This window comes from Lissotriton helveticus, chromosome 6 (genome assembly GCF_964261635.1).
Source record: "Lissotriton helveticus chromosome 6, aLisHel1.1, whole genome shotgun sequence".
NCBI lineage: Eukaryota > Metazoa > Chordata > Amphibia > Caudata > Salamandridae > Lissotriton > Lissotriton helveticus.
The window spans coordinates 1561124390-1561138861 of record NC_136067.1 but is presented as its reverse complement, the minus strand read 5'-3'; positions in this window follow the sequence as shown (position 1 = coordinate 1561138861).

Below are 14472 nucleotides of genomic sequence, written 5' to 3'. Positions count from 1 at the left end.
TTGGATTGGAAGTCAGAATATATTTCTAATTTGAAGATATGCAGCTACACAAATGGTGTACCTATTATAAAGATAAGGGGTGACTCAGAAAAACAGGGGAACTAATAAAACTCGACAGTCCTTCACTCATTCTCCTGTTCTAAACCACTCACTGGTCCATGCTCATGTTCCAAGATGCTAAAGTGTGTCTGGACCAACCCTCCTTCAGTGGCTCTGTGGCCCAGCCACAGTCTGCCACAACCCTCATGACACCCTCTGACTCACCCAATTGTTTTCCCCTTAAGGAAGTGCAACCCGTTCCATGTTTTTTCCTGCTGCCATAGGAGCTAGAGGTAAGGGTGCTGCAGCACTCCCAAAATAAAGATGTCGACGTTCAAAAGGTGAATGAGCAATAAAGATGACTTTAAAATTGGTTGTTGTCTCGTCACATTTGCTGCACTGCGGTGTCAGGCTATGGAGATTGCCATTTACTTTTCCTTCACTGCAAATTGAAAACATTTCGCAAAGTTAACTGTGTGACAATATTGCTGGGCTGCATGGAGTGTGAAACAAAAAGCTTTAGGGTGTAGTTTTTATAACACACAACAACTAATTTCCTGTAAGTTGAACTGTATGAATTATTCAAACTATATCAGCAGTTAGCAAAGCCTAAATGAAGCACATTTTTTGTAATTTTGAAGTGTGATAGAAGCAAAGATTTTGAAGGGATGAAAAAAAATCAATACACTTGGTGATGCAGAAATGAAATATTCCCTGATAAAATTGTCATTTGCACACTATATAATCGTATCAGTAAAAATATATGTCTGTGCAAATGTAGTGGTCCTTTCAATGGAAAATGTGCTGTCTGTAAATCACAGTATGCTACCGAATGATAGTTAGGTAATATTTCTGTGGCTGTGTGCTCACAAATGCACCACCAGTTACATACTATGGGGCATATTACCAACAACTAGCGATAATTTTTGTCTCTAACTTGTTTAGAGACAAAAATTATCGCTGCACATCGGCGATTTTTATCGCAGATAAACCTTGCTATTAGCAAGGTTTATCGCAAATGCGATAAAAAACGGCCGCAATGCATGAATATCGCTGAAAAGTCAGCGATATTCATGCATTATCGAGCAAATGCTCTTAGCCATGTTATCCACCTCCCATTGGATAACATGGTGAAGAACTGCTCAGGGCAGGTGTTAGCTTTTGGAGATATTCGCGCTTAGCGCGAATATCTCCAAAAGTTGGTAATAGGAGATAGCGATGTTAGCGACTGTTTCCAGTCGCTAACATCTTGGCACGCCCACTTTGCATGTCATTAGTGATAAATATCACTGACATGCAAAGCGGGGCCCAAGATGGTCGCTATCTCCTATTAGCTGTCACTAACTGGTGTTAGCGACAGCTTGGTAATAGGGAGATAATTTTATCTCCGCTTTCTTGGCTTTTAAAGCCAAAAAAGCAGAGATAAACCCCCTTGATAATATGCCCCTATATCCCTAGTACTCTCCTGTTGAATGCATTTGGTACAACTGTTCTCTGTGTGACGCTTGGATTTTTTACAATCCCTATGACTTCAGTGATGTAAAATTGATGACAGCACTCCAGCTCTGCAAATTGTTCCAACACCACTGCACCACTGTCTGCTGCCTGTCTGTCGATGACATCCTTGGGCAGAAAATGATGCCAGGACTGGAAGAGCATGCATAGTTCATGGAAATGGGAAATGTTTCCCATTTCTGAGAACTACACTTTTATCATTTTGACTAGACATACCTACTTATAGAGGAAGAAGCTTTTGAAATAAGTTCCAGATAGGGGTAGTATGCAGCTGTGTGAAGTACCCATATTTGCCTTACATATTCTCAAAAGTCTTTCTCTTTAGGTGCCTTTTTTATTTAATTTAAACAATCTGCCAGATTTATGCTCATTTGGTGCAAACACCTGCACTCTTAAAGTAAATAAGACCTGAATGGGTTTTTGAGATTATTCAAAATCTACTGACAGAATGGCCCTGATTGTTTGGTCATACCCTTGGTCTACGTGTTAAAAGAGGACCAGAATGAACTAGCACAACTGAAAAGTAAAATGAGCCCTTTGCCTAACATTGGATCAATCCTTACATTCAAAATCTGAAAATTGATCAAGAGAGTAAAAACAGTAAACTGCTTGAATCAAGCAGTGAGCATCTAATTGGTTGTGTATTTATCTGTTGGTTTCTTGTACTGCAAAGGGTCTCCAGATATAAAGAATGTTACTGTTGTCATATGTGGGATGTGGTGAGCTGGATAAACTGACCTTGTCATACACTTTAGCCATGTGGGACTCCTGTAATATCCATCATAAGTAACCCGATGTATTGTATTTACAGTTAAAGAGGTATATCTGTGATATATGCCATTCATCATTCTTATGTAAATGTAGGATATGCTCTGCTAGGCCTTGCCCAGTTTTACAAATCTAGTAGAACTGTGCATGGTTAGAAGTAAAAATGTCAATATACATAATAATATTATCAAAGAGGTCACTCACCTTTTTAAGGGAGGTGGATAGTATTGAAATGAACAGTACACATGGTAACTCCAATTTTGAATGTATGTTTCATTATTTTTGTTGGAAATGGACAATTCTGAAGGGTCACCCCCAAACATTTTACCTTCCTCCTTCTCTTTTTGCTGAATTCGTTTTGGTTGGCCTTTGGGCTCTTGGCCCTTTGCCACTGCTAACCAGTGCTAAAGTGCATGTGCTCTCTACCTAACACATGGCACCATTGGTTTTTCCACAATTGGCCTATTTAATTTACCAATAAGTCCCTAGTAATGTGCACTACATGTGTCTAGGGCTTGTAAATTAAATGCTACTAGTGGACCTGTAAACACAACAATGATGGACAGAATGTGGATCAATGTCACACATTCACCTCAGTCCAAAGATCTGGGCCCAAATCCATCGTTTTTCCACTCCACACCACCCTGGGTTAGACAATGGCGATATGCAAATCAGCGCTGACCCTGTGCCCCATGGGAACAGTCCAGTCCGAACTACAAAATCCATGTCCTTCCCAGAACGGAAACAAGCATCCGAGGACCGGCCCGGTTTCGAGGTAACACCTCTCTTCAGCCCGGCTAGCTTGATTGCAGTGGTGTGGAGTGCCTGGGACTCACGTCTGAGCATCCCCAGTACACTTAGAGCGATAACTGCAAACACAACAATGATGGACAGAATGTGGATCAATGTCACACATTCACCCCAGTCCAAAGATCTGGGCCCAAATCCATCGTTTTTCCACTCCACACCACCCTGGGTTAGACAATGGCGATATGCAAATCAGCGCTGACCCTGTGCCCCATGGGAACAGTCCAGTCCGAACTACAAAAGCCATGTCCTTCCCAGAACGGAAACAAGCATCCGAGGACCGGCACGGTTTCGAGGTAACACCTCTCTTCAGCCCGACTAGCTTGATTCCAGTGGTGTGGAGTGCCTGGGACTCACGTCTGAGCATCCCCAGTACACTTAGAGCGATAACTGCAAACACAACAATAATGGACATAATGTGGATCAATGTCACACATTCACCCCAGTCCAAAGATCTGGGCCCAAATCCATCGTTTTTCCACTCCACACCACCCTGGGTTAGACGATGGTGATATGCAAATCAGCGCTGACCCTGTGCCCCATGGGAACAGTCCAGTCCGAACTACAAAAGCCATGTCCTTCCCAGAACGGAAACAAGCATCCGAGGACCGGACCGGTTTCGAGGTAACACCTATCTTCAGCCCGGCTAGCTTGATTCCAGTGGTGTGGAGTGCCTGGGACTCACGTCTGAGCATCCCCAGTACACTTAGAGCGATAACTGCAAACACAACAATGATGGACAGAATGTGGATCAATGTCACACATTCACCCCAGTCCAAAGATCTGGGCCCAAATCCATCGTTTTTCCACTCCACACCACCCTGGGTTAGACAATGGCGATATGCAAATCAGCGCTGACCCTGTGCCCCATGGGAACAGTCCAGTCCGAACTACAAAAGCCATGTCCTTCCCAGAACGGAAACAAGCATCCGAGGACCGGCCCGGTTTCGAGGTAACACCTCTCTTCAGCCCGGCTAGCTTGATTCCAGTGGTGTGGAGTGCCTGGGACTCACGTCTGAGCATCCCCAGTACACTTAGAGCGATAACTGCAAACACAACAATGATGGACAGAATGTGGATCAATGTCACACATTCACCCCAGTCCAAAGATCTGGGCCCAAATCCATCGTTTTTCCACTCCACAGCACCCTGGGTTAGACAATGGCGATATGCAAATCAGCGCTGACCCTGTGCCCCATGGGAACAGTCCAGTCCGAACTACAAAAGCCATGTCCTTCCCAGAACGGAAACAAGCATCCGAGGACCGGCCCGGTTTCGAGGTAACACCTCTCTTCAGCCCGGCTAGCTTGATTCCAGTGGTGTGGAGTGCCTGGGACTCACGTCTGAGCATCCCCAGTACACTTAGAGCGATAACTGCAAACACAACAATGATGGACAGAATGTGGATCAATGTCACACATTCACTCCAGTCCAAAGATCTGGGCCCAAATCCATCGTTTTTCCACTCCACACCACCCTGGGTTAGACAATGGCGATATGCAAATCAGCGCTGACCCTGTGCCCCATGGGAACAGTCCAGTCCGAACTACAAAAGCCATGTCCTTCCCAGAACGGAAACAAGCATCCGAGGACCGGCCCGGTTTCGAGGTAACACCTCTCTTCAGCCCGGCTAGCTTGATTCCAGTGGTGTGGAGTGCCTGGGACTCACGTCTGAGCATCCCCAGTACACTTAGAGCGATAACTGCAAACACAACAATGATGGACAGAATGTGGATCAATGTCACACATTCACCCCAGTCCAAAGATCTGGGCCCAAATCCATCGTTTTTCCACGATGGATTTGGGCCCAGAACGGACACGTCCTTCCCAGAACGGAAACAAGCATCCGAGGACCGGCCCGGTTTCGAGGTAACACCCCTCTTCAGCCCGGCTAGCTTGATTCCAGTGGTGTGGAGTGCCTGGGACTCACGTCTGAGCATCCCCAGTACACTTAGAGCGATAACTGCAAACACAACAATGATGGACAGAATGTGGATCAATGTCACACATTCACCCCAGTCCAAAGATCTGGGCCCAAATCCATCGTTTTTCCACTCCACACCACCCTGGGTTAGACAATGGCGATATGCAAATCAGCGCTGACCCTGTGCCCCATGGGAACAGTCCAGTCCGAACTACAAAAGCCATGTCCTTCCCAGAACGGAAACAAGCATCCGAGGACCGGACCGGTTTCGAGGTAACACCTCTCTTCAGCCCGGCTAGCTTGATTCCAGTGGTGTGGAGTGCCTGGGACTCACGTCTGAACATCCCCAGTACACTTAGAGCGATAACTGCAAACACAACAATGATGGACAGAATGTGGATCAATGTCACACATTCACCCCAGTCCAAAGATCTGGGCCCAAATCCATTGTTTTTCCACTCCACACCACCCTGGGTTAGACAATGGCGATATGCAAATCAGCGCTGACCCTGTGCCCCATGGGAACAGTCCAGTCCGAACTACAAAAGCCATGTCCTTCCCAGAACGGAAACAAGCATCCGAGGACCGGCCCGGTTTCGAGGTAACACCTCTCTTCAGCCCGGCTAGCTTGATTCCAGTGGTGTGGAGTGCCTGGGACTCACGTCTGAGCATCCCCAGTACACTTAGAGCGATAACTGCAAACACAACAATGATGGACAGAATGTGGATCAATGTCACACATTCACCCCAGTCCAAAGATCTGGGCCCAAATCCATCGTTTTTCCACTCCACAGCACCCTGGGTTAGACAATGGCGATATGCAAATCAGCGCTGACCCTGTGCCCCATGGGAACAGTCCAGTCCGAACTACAAAAGCCATGTCCTTCCCAGAACGGAAACAAGCATCCGAGGACCGGCCCGGTTTCGAGGTAACACCTCTCTTCAGCCCGGCTAGCTTGATTCCAGTGGTGTGGAGTGCCTGGGACTCACGTCTGAGCATCCCCAGTACACTTAGAGCGATAACTGCAAACACAACAATGATGGACAGAATGTGGATCAATGTCACACATTCACTCCAGTCCAAAGATCTGGGCCCAAATCCATTGTTTTTCCACTCCACACCACCCTGGGTTAGACAATGGCGATATGCAAATCAGCGCTGACCCTGTGCCCCATGGGAACAGTCCAGTCCGAACTACAAAAGCCATGTCCTTCCCAGAACGGAAACAAGCATCCGAGGACCGGCCCGGTTTCGAGGTAACACCTCTCTTCAGCCCGGCTAGCTTGATTCCAGTGGTGTGGAGTGCCTGGGACTCACGTCTGAGCATCCCCAGTACACTTAGAGCAATAACTGCAAACACAACAATGATGGACAGAATGTGGATCAATGTCACACATTCACCCCAGTCCAAAGATCTGGGCCCAAATCCATCGTTTTTCCACGATGGATTTGGGCCCAGAACGGAAACGTCCTTCCCAGAACGGAAACAAGCATCCGAGGACCGGCCCGGTTTTGAGGTAACACCCCTCTTCAGCCCGGCTAGCTTGATTCCAGTGGTGTGGAGTGCCTGGGACTCACGTCTGAGCATCCCCAGTACACTTAGAGCGATAACTGCAAACACAACAATGATGGACAGAATGTGGATCAATGTCACACATTCACCCCAGTCCAAAGATCTGGGCCCAAATCCATCGTTTTTCCACGATGGATTTGGGCCCAGATCTTTGGACTGGGGTGAATGTGTGACATTGATCCACATTCTGTCCATCACTGTTGTGTTTGCAATTACCGCTCTAAGTGTACTGGGGATGCTCAGACGTGAGTCCCAGGCACTCCACACCACTGGAATCAAGCTAGCCGGGCTGATGAGAGGTGTTACCTCGAAACCGGGCCGGTCCTCGGATGCTTGTTTCCGTTCTGGGAAGGACATGGCTTTTGTAGTTCGGACTGGACTGTTCCCATGGGGCACAGGGTCAGCGCTGATTTGCATATCGCCATTGTCTAACCCAGGGTGGTGTGGAGTGGAAAAACGATGGATTTGGGCCCAGATCTTTGGACTGGGGTGAATGTGTGACATTGATCCACATTCTGTCCATCACTGTTGTGTTTGCAATTACCGCTCTAAGTGTACTGGGGATGCTCAGACGTGAGTCCCAGGCACTCCACACCACTGGAATCAAGCTAGCCGGGCTGATGAGAGGTGTTACCTCGAAACCGGGCCGGTCCTCGGATGCTTGTTTCCGTTCTGGGAAGGACATGGCTTTTGTAGTTCGGACTGGACTGTTCCCATGGGGCACAGGGTCAGCGCTGATTTGCATATCGCCATTGTCTAACCCAGGGTGGTGTGGAGTCGAAAAATGATGGATTTGGGCCCAGATCTTTGGACTGGGGTGAATGTGTGACATTGATCCACATTCTGTCCATCACTGTTGTGTTTGCAATTACCGCTCTAAGTGTACTGGGGATGCTCAGACGTGAGTCCCAGGCACTCCACACCACTGGAATCAAGCTAGCCGGGCTGATGAGAGGTGTTACCACGAAACCGGGCCGGTCCTCGGATGCTTGTTTCCGTTCTGGGAAGGACATGGCTTTTGTAGTTCGGACTGGACTGTTCCCATGGGGCACAGGGTCAGCGCTGATTTGTATATCGCCATTGTCTAACCCAGGGTGGTGTGGAGTGGAAAAACGATGGATTTGGGCCCAGATCTTTGGACTGAGGTGAATGTGTGACATTGATCCACATTCTGTCCATCACTGTTGTGTTTGCAATTACCGCTCTAAGTGTACTGGGGATGCTCAGACGTGAGTCCCAGGCACTCCACACCACTGGAATCAAGCTAGCCGGGCTGATGAGAGGTGTTACCTCGAAACCGGGCCGGTCCTCGGATGCTTGTTTCCGTTCTGGGAAGGACATGGCTTTTGTAGTTCGGACTGGACTGTTCTCATGGGGCACAGGGTCAGCGCTGATTTGCATATCGCCATTGTCTAACCCAGGGTGGTGTGGAGTGGAAAAACGATGGATTTGGGCCCAGATCTTTGGACTGGGGTGAATGTGTGACATTGATCCACATTCTGTCCATCACTGTTGTGTTTGCAATTACCGCTCTAAGTGTACTGGGGATGCTCAGACGTGAGTCCCAGGCACTCCACACCACTGGAATCAAGCTAGCCGGGCTGATGAGAGGTGTTACCTCAAAACCGGGCCGGTCCTCGGATGCTTGTTTCCGTTCTGGGAAGGACATGGCTTTTGTAGTTCAGACTGGACTGTTCCCATGGGGCACAGGGTCAGCGCTGATTTGCATATCGCCATTGTCTAACCCAGGGTGGTGTGGAGTGGAAAAACGATGGATTTGGGCCCAGATCTTTGGAATGGGGTGAATGTGTGACATTGATCCACATTCTGTCCATCACTGTTGTGTTTGCAATTACCGCTCTAAGTGTACTGGGGATGCTCAGACGTGAGTCCCAGGCACTCCACACCACTGGAATCAAGCTAGCCGGGCTGATGAGAGGTGTTACCTCAAAACCGGGCCGGTCCTCGGATGCTTGTTTCCGTTCTGGGAAGGACATGGCTTTTGTAGTTCGGACTGGACTGTTCCCATGGGGCACAGGGTCAGTGCTGATTTGCATATCGCCATTGTCTAACCCAGGGTGGTGTGGAGTGGAAAAACAATGGATTTGGGCCCAGATCTTTGGACTGGGGTGAATGTGTGACATTGATCCACATTCTGTCCATCACTGTTGTGTTTGCAATTACCGCTCTAAGTGTACTGGGGATGCTCAGACGTGAGTCCCAGGCACTCCACACCACTGGAATCAAGGTAGCTGGGCTGATGAGAGGTGTTACCTCGAAACCGGTCCGGTCCTCGGATGCTTGTTTCCGTTCTGGGAAGGACATGGCTTTTGTAGTTCGGACTGGACTGTTCCCATGGGGCACAGGGTCAGCGCTGATTTGCATATCGCCATTGTCTAACCCAGGGTGGTGTGGAGTGGAAAAACGATGGATTTGGGCCCAGATCTTTGGACTGGGGTGAATGTGTGACATTGATCCACATTCTGTCCATCACTGTTGTGTTTGCAATTACCGCTCTAAGTGTACTGGGGATGCTCAGACGTGAGTCCCAGGCACTCCACACCACTGGAATCAAGCTAGGCGGGCTGATGAGAGGTGTTACCTCGAAACCGGGCCGGTCCTCGGATGCTTGTTTCCGCTCTGGGAAGGACATGGCTTTTGTAGTTCGGACTGGACTGTTCCCATGGGGCACAGGGTCAGCGCTGATTTGCATATCGCCATTGTCTAACCCAGGGTGGTGTGGAGTGGAAAAACGATGGATTTGGGCCCAGATCTTTGGACTGGGGTGAATGTGTGACATTGATCCACATTCTGTCCATCACTGTTGTGTTTGCAATTACCGCTCTAAGTGTACTGGGGATGCTCAGACGTGAGTCCCAGGCACTCCACACCACTGGAATCAAGCTAGCCGGGCTGATGAGAGGTGTTACCTCGAAACCGGGCCGGTCCTCGGATGCTTGTTTCCGTTCTGGGAAGGACATGGCTTTTGTAGTTCGGACTGGACTGTTCCCATGGGGCACAGGGTCAGCGCTGATTTGCATATCGCCATTGTCTAACCCAGGGTGGTGTGGAGTGGAAAAACGATGGATTTGGGCCCAGATCTTTGGACTGGGGTGAATGTGTGACATTGATCCACATTCTGTCCATCACTGTTGTGTTTGCAATTACCGCACTAGTGGACCTGTAGCACTGAATGTGTCACCCACTTAAGTAGCCCTTTAAACATGCCTCAAGCCTTCCATTGCGCAGCCTGTCTATACAGTTTTAAACTGCCATGTCGATCTGGCAAGTTAACCTTCTTGACAGGCCCAAACCTTCCATTTTAATACATATGCGTTACCCCCAAGTTAGGCCCGGGACAGCCCAAGGGCAAGGCGGAGTCTATATAAAATGCACTTTTGAGGTTTACGTTTTCTGGTAATGAAAAACTCTTAACATTCGTTTTTTGCTACTATAAGGCCTATCTCTTTTATAGGCTAACATTAGGATTATATTATTATATTTTCTAAGTGTAATTTCCAATAGGAAAGAGATGGGACCCCTAAGTTTGGTTTCTCTGGAATCACAATTTAAAATCCCAACTTTTGGTGAAGATTTTAAATTGTAATTCTGAAATGCCATTTTTAGAAAATTGGCATTTGCTTACTTTAGCCATCTGGTGCCTTCTGCCTCTCTCTGAATACATGTCTGGAGTGGGTGACAGATGGGCTTTGTGCATTCCCTCTCGACAGCTACACACAAAGGTAGCTTAGGTGTAATGGATGGGCCATCCACATCCTGATGGGCCATCCTAGCCAGGATGGAAGAGAGGAGCTGACAATTGCAACTTAAAGAGCTGTGTCCAGTCCCCACACAAAGGGCTCTATGCCCCCTGTAGTGAGTCTGGATCCAGGGCAGGAAAGGCAGGGATTGTGCATATCAAAGGCATCTCTTTGAAGTCTCCCCCACTTCAAAGGTCCACCTGGGAATAAGTATTGGAATTCAGACACCACCAACTCGGAACACTTCTGGAACTGAGAACATTCTATGAAGAAGAAGGACTGCTGTGGTGCTGGAGGGACTGCCACTTTGCTGGACTGCTTTGTTGTTCTGAGTACAAGTCCTGTGCACACGTATCAAAATTCTTGGTACTTCTGTCAGAACCAGAAAAATAGATAAAGTTCAAGTAAATGAGTTCGAGATTCAGTGATGTAAAATGATAGTTTATAGTTCAATCTTGATCAGTACATACGAAAATACAACTAGCCGACACGTGTTTCGTCACATCGTGTGAAGGATATGACTCTTCGGCTGTTGGATTCTAAAGTAGACAAATGGCACGCAGGTCCGGTGAAAAGCCAACCCGGCTGCGTAGCGAGCATATATGGAGCAAGTCAGTATGGTGAGGTAGACTACCGCTTGGCAAAACTGCCGGTGAGCGGAAAGAACCTCAGGACGGGTGTGTCCAGAAGGTAGTTCACGATAAAAATCTACATAGTAGATCGAAGCACCGGATAAGTGCAGCTTGCAATAACGTCGGGATCCAGGTAGCGGATCTGCTTTGTTGTTCTGGCCTGCTGCCTGCTGGCCTCTTGCCTGGGAGTGAGAAGGACTGAACCTGCATCTCTACATCCTAGGACCTAACTATCTCCAAGAGCTTGTTAGCTTGCCTCCTACTTCGAAGTCTCAGGGATGTCAAAGTCTTCTCTTCAACTTAAAAACCGCACCTGGACTTTGCTTGCTGCATGTCTTCCTCTGCAAAGTGGTGTCAACCCAGTCGTGGGCCCAGGAAGTGAACATAAAGTGCTGCATTTGCCAGAACCTAGCATTGACACCATTGTGCTGATTGGAACAGATACATTGCCAAAGTTATGGGAATGAGATTGATGCATCGCACTTGGAACCGCCACATTACATTCGGAACCAATGCATTGCTGCCACTGCGTGGAGAAGATTAATGCGTTGCCTCTACACCGTGCAGAAACCCAGCATATCTCATTCGGAGCTGCTGCACTGTTCCCATGAGGAACAGGGTCAAGACTGATGTGCATATGGCTGGGTTCAAACTGGAATGGCATGGTGAGCAAAATAATGATGGATTGGGGTGAATGTATGACATTGTTCTGCGTTCTGTCCATCAACTGTTGTTTTGCATCTGCTACCCCGAGTGGGACGGGTATGCCCAGATGTGGGTCCCGTGCTCTCCATGCCACTATAATCAAGCTATCCTGGCTGCAGAGAAGTGAAACCCCAAAACCGGTCCTAGGGTGCTGGTTTCCAGTTCAGGGAGGACCTGGCTTGGCAGTTCAGGCTGGACTGTTACCATGAGGCACAGGGTCAATACTGATTTGCCTTTGCTGGGTTCAAACTGGAATGGCGTGCAAAAGAAATGTTGAATTTAGGCCCAGATCCCTGTACTGGGGTGAATGTATGATATTGTTCTGCATTCTGTTCATCAACTGTTGTTTTGCATTTGTTACACCGAGTGGGACGGGTATGCCCAGATGTGGGTTCTGTGCTCTCCATGCCACTGGAATCAAGCTATCCTGGCTGAAGAGGGGTGAAACCATGAAACCGGCCCTACAATGCTTGTTTCCAGGCCAGGGAGGACCTGGCTTGGCAGTTCGGACTGGACTGTTCCCATGAGGCACAGGTTCAAGACTGATTTGCATATGGCTGGGTTCTAACTGGAATGGCATGGTGAGAAAAAAAACGATGGATTTAGGCCCAGATCTCTGTAAGGGGGTAAATGTATGATATTGTTCTGCATTCTGTTCATCAACTGTTGTTTTGCATTTGTTACCCCAAGTGGGACGGGTATGCCCAGACGTGGGTCCCGTGCTCCCCATACCACTGGAATCAAGCTATCCTTGCTGAAGAGGGTTGAAACCCAGAAACCTGCCCTAGAATGCTTGTTTCCAGTCCAAGGAGGACCTGGCTTGGCAGTTCGGGCTGGACTGTTCCCATGAGGCACAGGGTCAAGACTGATTTGCATATGGCTGAGTTCAAACTGTAATGGCATGGTGAGCCAAAAAACGATGGATTTTGGCACAGATCTCTGTACTGGGGTGAATATATGACATTGTTCTGCATTCTGTCCATCAACTGTTGTTTTGCATTTGTCACCCAGAGTGAGACAGGTAGGCCCAGGCGTGGATTCCCGAGCTCTCCATGCCACTGGAATCAAGCTATCCTGGCTGAAGAGGGGTGAAACCCCAAAATCGGTCCTAGGATGCTTGTTTCCAGTCCAAGGAGGACCTGGCTTGGCTGTTCGGGCTGGACTTTTCCCATGAGGCACAGGGTCAAGACTGATTTGCATATGGCTGGGTTCAAACTGGAATGGCATGGTGAGCAAAAAAAAGATGGATTTAGGCCCAGATCTCTGTCCTGGGGTGAATGTATGACATTGTTCTGCATTCTGTCCAGCAACTGTTGTTTTGCATTTATCACCCAGAGTTGGACAGGTATGCCAAGACATGGGTCCCGTGCTCTCCATGCCACTATAATCAAGCTATCCTGGCTGAAAAGAGGTGAAACCCCAAAACCGGTCCTAGGATGCTTGTTTCCAGTCCAGAAGGACCTGGCTTGGCAGTTCAGGCTGGACTGTTCCCATGAGGCACAGGGTCAAGGCTGATTTGCATATGGCGCGGTTCAATCACTGGAATGGCATGGTAAGCAAAAAAAATGTTGGATTTAGGCCCAGATCTCTGTACTGGGGTGAATGTATGATAGTATTCTGCATTCTGTCCATCAACTGTTGTTTTGCATTTGTTACCCCGCGTGGGACGGGTATGCCCAGACGTGGGTCCTGTGCTCTCCATGCCACTGGAATCAAGCTATCCTGGCTGAAGAGGGTTGAAACCCTGAAACTGGCCCTAGAATGCTTGTTTCAAGTCCAGGGAGGACCTGGCATGGCAGTTCGGGCTGGACTGTTCCCATGAGGCACAGGGTCAAGACTGATTTGCATATGGCTGGGTTCAATCTGGATTGGCATGGTGAGCAAAACAACTATGGATTTAGGCCCAGATCTCTGTACTGGGGTGAATGTATGACATCATTCTGCATTCTGTCCATCAACTGTTGTTTTGCATTTGTCACCCAGAGTTGGACAGGTAGGCCCAGGCGTGGATTCCCAAACTCTCCATGCCACTGGAATCAAGCTATCCTGGCTGAAGAGGTGTGAAACCCCGAAAGCGGTCCTAGGATGCTTGTTTCCAGTCCAGGGAGGACCTGGCTTGGCAGTTTGGGCTAGACTGTTCCCATGCGGCACAGGGTCAAAACTGATTTGCATATGGTTGCGTTAACACTGGAATGGCATGGTGAGCAAAAACATTGTTGGATTTAGGCCGAGATCTTTGTACTGGGGTGAATGTATGATATTGTTCTGCATTCTGTCCATCAACTGTAGTTTTGCATTTGTTACCCCGAGTGGGACGGGTAGGCCCAGACGTCGGTCCTGTGCTCCCCATGCCACTGGAATCAAGCTATCCTGGCTGAAGAGGGTTGAAACCCTGAAACTGGCCCTAGAATGCTTGTTTCCAGTCCAGGGAGTACCTGGCTTGGCAGTTTGGGCTGGACTGTTCCCATGAGCCACAGGGTCAAGACTGATTTGCATATGGCTCGGTTCAAACTGGAATGGCATGGTGAGCAAATAAAATGTTGGATTTAGGCCCAGATCTCTGTACTGGGGTGAATGTATGATATTGTTCTGCATTCTGTCCATCAACTATTGTTTGGCATTTGTTACCCCGAGTGGGACGGGTATACCCAGACGTGGGTCCTGTGCTCTCCATGCCACTGGAATCAAGCTATCCTGGCTGAAGAGGGTTGAAACCCTGAAACCGGCCCTAGAATGTTTGTTTCCAG